Here is a 9865-nt window from a genome sequence, read left to right as displayed (position 1 = left end):
GACGGTGTTGGGGCAATTTGTTCTTTATGGGCTTGGGTGGTTAGCGGGGTCCAATGCCTCTCCAGAATGTGCTTTAATGGGGGAGTGGCCTGCACCCTCTTCTTTGTAAAAGATGTCAGCCTTGGGCTCTGGGGGAGTCAGCATGTTTCATCTTCAAAGTGTCTTGTCAGCAGGGCATTCCTTCATCTGCAGGCACTGGGGAGGGAAGGGGAAGGCAGAGGAGAGGAGGAGAAGGAGGAGGAGAGCCTGGCGAGGCGAAGAGAAGAGAGGACAGGTGCTGGGAGAAACTGGGAGGAGGAGACCTATGTGTTAAGTGTGATGTGGGGAGAGGGGTTTCAGGAAAGGCTGAGGCATCAATAAATACCATCTCTCAGTTCCATCCCAGCTGTGGCTAAAGTGCTCCTGAAACACAAATCTGGATTTCCCCATCTCCAGATTTTTCAGTTGGCAGCTGAAAACCATCTCACTTTTCCTACCGTGGGAACCGTCAGCAGATTATTAAATATTTGTCTTTTATCTTTTTTATGATGAGAGCTTTCAAACATTGAGAAAAATTGGAATAATACAACACGCATGCATTGATGCTCTACTTGGTTACCCCAATTCAATAGTTAACATTATACCATATTTACTTTCACAGTTGCCCAATTATTTGAGTGACAGAAAGCATGGCATGTAACCCTTAAATACATCAGCAGGAATTTCTTAAGAATAAGGAGAGTACTATTTTCTTAAGCAGGAAAATTAACAATAATTCCAAAGCACCACTCAGTATTCATCTCAGATTCAATTTTCCTAACTGTTCTAAGGATTTTAAAACTACATCTTACATAATTTAATTTGTGGCTATAGCCCTTGTATTTTCTATAAACTAGACAGTAAATCTTGAGCTGGGATGTCTAATTTGGTAGACAATAGGCAGATGTGGCTACTTAAATTTAAGTTAGTAAAAACTAAATAAGTTAAAAATCTAGTTATTCAGTTGCACTTTCCACATTTTGAGTCCTCAGCAGCTACCTGTAAGTAGTGCCTACCTTATTAGACAGTGCAAATAAAGAACACTTCTTTATTATTTATTTTTATTTTATTTATTGTTTATTTTCACATAAAATTCTGTTGGACAGCACTGGGCTAGAGGCTGGATTAGGTTTAAATTAAACATTGTTGGGCCAGAATACTTCATAAAAGATGCTGTATAACTCTTATTATATCACCCTAGGAAGCATAAAATGTCAGACTGATGATGCTAAATTGAATCACAGCTGGGCGCAGTGGCTCATACCTGTAATCCCAGCACTTTGGGAGGCTGAGGCAAGTGGATCACCTGAGGTCAGGAGTTCAAGACCAGCCTCAGTTGAGGAGTTTAAGACCAGAGATGGTGAAACCCTGTCTCTACTACAAATACAAAAATTATCCCTGTATGGTGGCACGTGTTTGTATTCCCAGCTACTCAGAAGGCTGAGGCAGGAGAATTGCTTGAATCCAGGAGATGGAGGTTGGATCACTTGAGTACATTTACCCCTGTATTAGGAAAAACTGTGTAAAGAATTAGAATTAGAAAGAACTGTGTAGAGAAACACAGACCTTAGTTTGACAAGAATATGTTTCTTTTTAATTGGTCACCTACTATGTGATCATCATTGTACATCGTAAATGATCTCTAATTCTCATATCAATCATATGAAGTGTGTACCATTATCCCCATTTTACTGATGCGGAAACCAAGGGTCAGGGAGGTTAAATAACTTGCCCAAAGTCTCCCAGCTGGTAAGTGATGGAGCCAGGAGTTGCGATGCCTTCTCACCCATAAGCTGTGACAACCCCTTGACTTCCTAATCTTTGGATAAGTTCAAGAGGGTAGTGAAAGTTGTTTACAGGGAACTATCTGTGAATTTAGGGTGTGAGAGAGTCAATCTAAGGAAGACGGGCAGAGCCAAAGTGGGTTGGGATGGTTAGAACCATGAGGGGCCATTTAGGGACACAAGGCGATGTGAGGCTACTTGGGGGCTGGGAAGGAGTATGAGTTAGATGTGCAGCACCCCGTGGCTAAGAATTGGAGGACGGGGTGGAAAACATCAGTTTTAGTTTTTTGCATACCTCTGGTATATGGCAATACTTTGACAGATTGTACTATGTTCTACTTACCCAATGAACCACCCCCCACTCCAACAGAGCAGGTCCTAGAAAAATTAGCTCGTAAATTACAGAGGTTTGCATTAAATTGAGGAGAAGAAAAGTGAAATGACCTGGCTTGTAGCCCCCTGGAGCTGCTGTGCTTCAAGGGCAAAGGCAGGCAGAGTAGCCTTAGGGAATGAAAACAGAGGCAGGATTGATGGGAAAAGAGAGGAGAGGAAAAAAATAGAAGAGAATAGGGCTCTCAGGGTATCTGTGCAAAACATTCAGAGTGTGGCCTTGTGACAGGACAAATGTGGGAGGTCACAGACTGTGTTGAGCCATCTGGTCACCCCAGAGAAGAGTATGGCACCTGCTGTCCCTTTGTGAGTTCAGGGCAGCTGGGCCAGAACTTCTGAAGCTCTTTGTACCCTCATCTGGAATTCGGGGCACTGCCCACAATTGAGCAGTGATGTCCCCAGTAAACCAGCAGTTGGGTGTCCTGAGGAGCACTGTGAGTCAAAGTACATCTCATCCACACTTCACCTTTTCTACCAGTATAACTCCTTATAAAAACAACATGTATAAACACAAGCTAATTACTAATGGCTGGTCCTTACTAAGCAATTTTAAAGATGTAAGAAGTAATTTAAAACAAGGTATGAAAAATTCAAATGTGACACCATTTCATTGAACTTCAGGAATTAATTGCTGCTAATTTTTGAAGACCTAAAAGGACATTCAACTTGTTTTATTCAGAGTGAAAAAACCTTGTCATGGGGAAGGGAGGAGGGGAGGGAAGGTGACAGAGAGGAGGGGAGGGAAGATGGCAGAATCTCCACTCTATGGTCTTGGCTCTGGCAAGGTAAAGAGGATAGATTTTAACTTTATGGAGATAACAATTATTTTTATTGTGAAATATTTCAACACAAAAGAATGCATAGGTGGTTAGATCTGTACCAATACCTACCACTTATAGGAAAAAATAGAACGTGTGTATTTCAGGAGCTTCCTATGTACCTTGTTCTGATTGTACCCTACTCCTTCCTGGCCTAGGGTGACTCCTCTCCTGCATTTTGTGTTTAATTATTCCTTTGCTTTTCTTACAGTTTTAGAACCAATGTACCCATCTTGCAATGACATATTGTTTCTTTTTCCAGCTTTTGAACTTCACATAAATGGACTCATGTTGCACGGATCCTTGTGCATCTGGTTTCTTTCATTAAATAAGTTGCTTCCTGTAGCTTTCCTGTGGTCATTTTCACTGTGGATTGCACTCATTGCATGGCTATGCCACAGTTTATTTGCCTTTCTACCTCGATAGCCATATGGTTGTTTCCAGAGTTCTGTAGATTGAACAGAGCTGCTATGAACATCCTTTCTCATGTCTTCTGGTGCATTTATGCAAGAGATTTTCTGGGGTATGTGGCTATTTTTTTTCTTAAGTTATGTAAGTAGTAGATGTTTCATGTAGAAAGCTATTTTATGACTATTCTTCCAAACTTAATAATAAAATCTTTTGATGTTCATCTTACACCATACTAGATACTATGTTAAGAGTCCAACATGCATTAACTCATTTAATTTTTACAGTTACCCTCTGAGGTTGGTGTTATTATTCTCGTTTTATAGATGAGAACACTGAGGTCCAGGGAAGTTAAGGCTCAGGTTGTGTGTTAGTAGCAGAGCTGGCACCCAGAACCTGTGTGTCTGATCCCAAAGGAAGGGATGCGTTTGTCCCATTGCACTCCCTTCTGTACGCCATCGACCATCGGTAGTAAGTATCACACAGTAGCTGGTGTTTGTACATAACATAAAAACACAAACACTCATCTTGCCCCATGCCCTCTGCAGGGCCCTGCAGGTTGCTCTCAGGGTTCAGGGCCAGAGAGTATAGGAGAGCTCACCCTTGTTCTTGGCAAGCCTCCAGTATTAAGAGAAAAGCAGGGACACATACCCAGATGATCAACAAAAATGCAAACCCTGCAACACATCAATGTGTACAAATGATTTCTTCGTGGATATATTCCAAGGGCTTGGCACATAGTAGGTGCTCAATAAATATTTGTTGAATGAATGAAAAGAATACCAGCTGCATATTAAGTGCTGAGTAATGGAGCCATCAAAGCTTGATGGTTTATTGTGCAAAGCTTTGTGGTAGGACAGGGTGGGGACACATGAAGCAGATGATGTGGCCATTCCTGGGGGTGGGGGTAGAGGGGGGTGACCTTCCTTGCTGGGGCCTGAAGGAAGAATGAAGTGAGTGAGATGTGTCCTTAAACCATGCAAAGTCCTTGGCTTGGGCTATAAGGGGGTGGTAGGGAAAGTCAGCCAATGAGAATAAGGATCTTGAAGGCCTTGGGGAAGAGTCGAGACCAGGTGTCGGATTGGAGAAGGAAAGAGAGAAGCAAATCAGAGGAGATTTCTAGGAAAAGAGGCAGAAAGAAATACTTGGTCTTAGACTATTCTTCTCAAGGGTGACTTAGAAGAAGAGAAAGAGAGTGCTGCATGGGTGGGGAAGAAAATGAGGGAGAGATATTGGGAGATAGTCAGGAAGCGAAGGAAACTGGAGGACAGTGGAGGAAAAATGGGAGAAGATCCGGGGAGTATGGTAGACGGGTCACTCCAGGGATGAAAGAGCAGAGGAGGAGGAGGTGGATGGGGGAAGCAGCACAGCACCAAGGGGAAGTGTGTGTAGACCCACTGGAAGAGGTGGGCACCGTAGTTCCAGATTTATAGTAATGAACCCTCACAGGGCAGGGACATGGGGCGAGGGAGGTGCAGGCACTCAGCTGGTTAGTGGGATGAATGTCACCAGGGCGGAGCTTTTGAGTCAGGCTCCAGCTCCACCCAGGCATCCTACAGGGGTCTTCTGGCCCTTTGTCCAGTGGGACTTCTCTCTGGAGAGTTCTGATGGATAATCGGCCAGCATCCTGGGCTCTCTTGGCTGAGAAGGCAGGGCTCTGACTTGGGCCTCTCCCCAGTCACCGAACCAACCCGCCTGGGGTCAATTCCATTATCAACATCTCAACATCCCAGGTGTTGTGTAAGCAGCCACCCCACTACCTCTCAACTTCCTTCACTGGACCCTGGCCTGCACCTGCTTTCAATGAATAGAAAGCATGAGCCAGCTGCAAGGTTAGTAAGGGCATGGCCTTCTGGACACCTGTAAGCCCAGCATGCAGATGCTCCAGATGTAGAGCCCACAGGCTGCCTTCCAGCCCACAGCTGTGTAGCAGAGTCTTGGGGACGACACTGTCCCTGCTTATGAGGGCTGTGCCTCAACCAGCTTTCTCCCTCTCTCTCCACTGTCACAGTATCTCATGATCCTCTCCACTCCTGCAAGGCCCCACAGGATCACCTGTTTTCCACCCACAAGCCCTGTCTCATTGTCTCTCACTGTGTGAAATGCCTCCATGCACATCTTCTCATCAACACTGTCCTGCCCGCCTTTTGCCTAAAACTTGTCCTCACCCTTTCCAGGGAGCCTTTCTTGCCTTTCCCATCAGACTAGCTGCAATTGCACATTGTCCCAGAAAGGGCACTGTCAGCAGTCATTGCATTCCTCAGTATCTGACAGTATGTCTGAAAAATAGCCCTCTTTAGACTTCTGGCCTTTCTCATGAATTCGGATATGCTCTACCAGACTGGGAGCTCCAGAACCCATGTCTCCTTCCTCCTCTTAGTGCCTCCTTCCCTCCAAAATTAAGACAGGATTGAGCATAGAGCTAGGAAATATCAGTCACAAAATCCCCGAGTCCCCCATCTGGAAAATGTTGTCGAGTCTAAGCAATCAACTATCTTGAGGAGTCTGCCTTATAATACCCTCCAGGGAGCAGAATGAACTGAAGGGAGCACTGAACAAGAACTTTCTAATGTTAAAACCACCTAATTTGCCCAGTCTTTACAGGTGCCGCTTGAAATAAAGGTCCACTTGGGCGAAAAGAAGAGATTCTGATCTCCAGATCTGAAGGTCTTTTGGTTCACCTTGTCTCCACAAAAATGGTGGCCACTGCAGAATAAGAAGTGTCTTTCTTTTACTTAAAGCCTCCCTAAATGGAAGAGATAATGCAAGCTCCTTTAGAAAATAATGACTACTTGTCTCCTTCTGGGAAGCTCTTCCTCAACTCCAACTTCCATTTGTCCATCTGCAATGAAAGCTTGCCTTCTCTTGCTCTCATTGGAGCCCCATTATACTTGGATGAATTATCAAGGCCATGTCCCCCATCCTCGACCTCATGAAATCCTCTGGCTACTGACTAATCAGGAGGTTTTAGGATCAGGCAAAAATAAAGATGAGTGAGTGTGCCATCATTTAATTTATGACTGAGGATTTCTGATGGTCTGTTAAGTCCAAATAATAAATACACACTTATGAATTATTCACAGATTACAGAATTTTTAGATTATCCAAGCCTCTCTTCTCATCCAGTAGTATGGTTGCCCAAGGATTGGTGGTGTGTTGCTTTGCCAAAGGGAAGAGATTCTCACTGGACCTTCTCTGAGGCAATCAGGCTGGAGCAGAGATTGAAGGAGGGGCATGTGTCTTGGGGTTCTTTTCGAGGACAAATGGAGTAACCATGGTCGAAGGTCTCAGATCCTCTGCCCCTTGGACTGGCTCCCATTGTAGAATACAGTAGATAACATTTATTGAGCATTTTCTATGTGCCAGGTGCTGTTAAACATTGTCCATGCATTATTTCATTTAATCCTTCTACAAGTTCTTTAAAATAGGCGGTTAATGAAAACTGGACACAGATGGCTTAGGCGTGTGGGTGAGTATATCCCATCAATGCTGTTGATATGTCTGCAGCAGCAGCAGCAGCAACAACAACAACTAATACGATTACACACTTAGAGTGTGCCAGGCTTAGTTCTAAGTGATTTACATGGATTAACTCTTTTAATCTTTACAACTTTATGAGGTGGGTACTATTATTATCTTCATTTTAGAAATCATGAAATGAGGTACATGGAGGCTAAGTAATTGCCTGAGTTTACAGAGCTAGAGAGTGGCAGAGCTAGAATTCGAAACAAGGCAGTTTGGAATCTGAGTCTGTGTGCTTAACTAATATGCCATGTATTCAAACTTTTTATTTATTTATTTATTTTTATGTTTTCTTTTTATGGGTGCATAATAGTTAACATATTTATGGGCTACATAAGATATTTTGAGATAAGCATGAAGTGTGTACTGATCAAATCAGAGTACTTGGAATATCCATCACCTCAAACATTTATTATTTCTTTGTGTTGGAAACATTCCAAGCCTATTCATTTAGTTATTTTGAAATACACAATAAATGATTAACTATAGTCATTCTATTGTGCTGCTGATCACTAGATCTCATTTCTGCTATCTAACTGTATTTTTGTACTCATTAACTAACACCTCTTTATCTTCCCCTCCCCATTACCCTTCTCGGCATCTGGTAACCATCATTCTACCCTCTATCTGATGAGATCAATTATTTTTAGCTCTCACATATGTGTAAGAACATCTGAAATTTGTCTTTCTGTGCCTCAATTATTTTCCCTAACATAATGTCCTCCAGTTCCATCCATGTTGTTGCAAATGACAGGATTTCGTTCCTTTTTATGGCTGAATAATATTCCATTGTGTACCGGTAACATATTTTCTTTATTCATCCATCGATGGACACTTAGTTTGATTCCAAATCTTGGCTATTGTGAATAGTGCTGCAATAAACATGGGAGTGCAGACATCTCTTTGATATATGAATTTTCTTTCTTTTGGATGTATACCTAGTAGTGGGATTGCTGGATCACCTGGTGGTTCTATTTTTAGCTTTTGGAGGACACTCCATACTGTTTTTCGTAGTGGCTATAGTAATTTACATCCCACCAGCAGTGTACAAGTGTTCCCCTTTCTCCACATCCTTGCCAGCATCCATTATTTTTTTGTCTTTTTGATAAAAGCCATTTTAATTGGGTTGAGATGATAATCTTATTGTGGTATTGATTTGTATTTCTCTGATGATATGTTGAGCATTTTCAATATACCTGTTGGTCATGTATATGTCTTCTTTTGAGAGATGTCTATTCAGATCTTTTGCCTATTTTAAAATCAGATTATTTGGTTTACTTGCTATTGAGTTGTTTGAGTTCCTTATATATTGCAGCTACTAATTTCTTGTCAGTTGAATAGTTTGCAAATATTTCTTCCATTCTGTAGGTCGTTTCTTCACCTTGTTGATTGTTTCCTTTGGTGTGCAGAAGTTCTTTTAGCTCGATGTGATCCCATTTGCCCATTTTTTGCTTTGGTTGCCTTTGCTTTTGAGGTCTCGATCAAGAAATCTTTGTTCAGGCCCATGTCCTAAGCATTTCCTCAATGTTTTCTTCTAGTAGTTTCATAGTCTCAGGTCTTACATTTAAGTCTTTAATCCATTTTAATTTGGTTTTTGTATACAGTGAGAAATAGATAGTTCAACTTTTCAGCTGCAACTATAGTAAGAAATAATTTTACATAGTGACTGGGTATGCACATACGTACACATATGCCATACAACTGAAACAAAAAGGGCATGTAACAAGTTATTCCCATGACATATGGTGCAATCTGCTATTTTCTGGTGTAGTCTACTCTATTTGATTTTATCATAATCAATTTCATTAAAATAAAATTCTGGTTGGTTCAATTAGCAGGTCAGAACGTGAATTCTCAATAAACACTGCCCCTGAGCCCACCGCCTCCTAATGATTGTAATGAAGCCCATCTGCTCTGTGCTCTGGAGTCCACTGAGCATGTACACATTTCTTTAACTCTAAGGCAGTAGCAGGAGGGAAAGCCTTAACCTATTTCCCAGGAAAGTCAACTGCCTTCCCCTAGATCACACAGGGGTACTCAGGGCAGAGCCTTGGTTCCTACCTAGCCTTCGTGAGTTTAAAACCCACACTATTCACACTGGATGGATGGCACATACAAATATAGATCTGTTCTCTGGCACCTGCCAAGGGTACTGAGAAACTTCTGTGCAGTAGTTTCAAGGAGTATAGTGTGGAAAGCAGCAGGGACTCAGGGGATAATGGCAGGGGCTGGATGCTCTCCTCATGTGGCTCTTTTTGATCTCATATTCTGAGCCAGATACTATACAGATGCATAACAGTGGTGCTCATCCCAGACCTTCTAGGCCCTGGAGGTTACAGAGGCCTGAGAGGACATCCAGACATTCAATCCTTGTCTAGGGCCTACAAGGGTAATTGTGGGAAGTAATTGTGCTTTCCTGGGGCCAGTGGGCTAGTGTGTGCCCCTGAGGCCGCATGGGACACTCTGAGGGAGGGAATGCCTCCGCTCAGCCGAGGCTGGCCAATATGACCTAATAAGGTGGGCTGAGGACTAGTCTACATGCTAGTTGAATGTGCAGGTGAGGACCTGTGAGTGTGTGTGTGTGTGAGATGGTGGGTAGAAATGCCAGCATGTGAAAGCATCGTGTGTGTGAGTGTGTGTGTGAAAGAGAGAGGAGAGATTGTGAGTAGGAAGGCCAGCATGTGAGTGCATTGTGTGTGAGTTTGTGTGTGTATGTGTGTGTGCACCAGAGAGTGGGAGAGAGAGAGAGAGGGAGAAAAACATGTTGATAGGTATAGATAAGGGATTTGGGAGTAGGTGTGGAGGAACTGGGTTCCTGAGAAGGTGACTAAGTTACAGATTCTGTAAACATGGGGCTTTTGGGGTGCAGAAACAGGTCATCTAGTTCGGAGAAACCACCAAGCGCCCCCAAGTTCCACATCATGG

General features: G+C 42.9%; 1 protein-coding gene across 1 annotated transcript in view; it reads left to right on the top strand.

Annotated features, from left to right (window-relative positions):
* LOC100602869 (keratin, type II cuticular Hb6) overlaps positions 1-9865 on the top strand; it is a 61312-nt gene that overhangs the window by 43735 nt on the left and 7712 nt on the right. The window lies entirely within an intron of this gene.

Source organism: Nomascus leucogenys, chromosome 11 (assembly GCF_006542625.1).
Source record: "Nomascus leucogenys isolate Asia chromosome 11, Asia_NLE_v1, whole genome shotgun sequence".
Taxonomy (NCBI): Eukaryota; Metazoa; Chordata; class Mammalia; order Primates; family Hylobatidae; genus Nomascus; species Nomascus leucogenys.
Note: the sequence above shows the minus strand (reverse complement) of the source record. Positions and strands in the feature narration are given on the sequence as shown.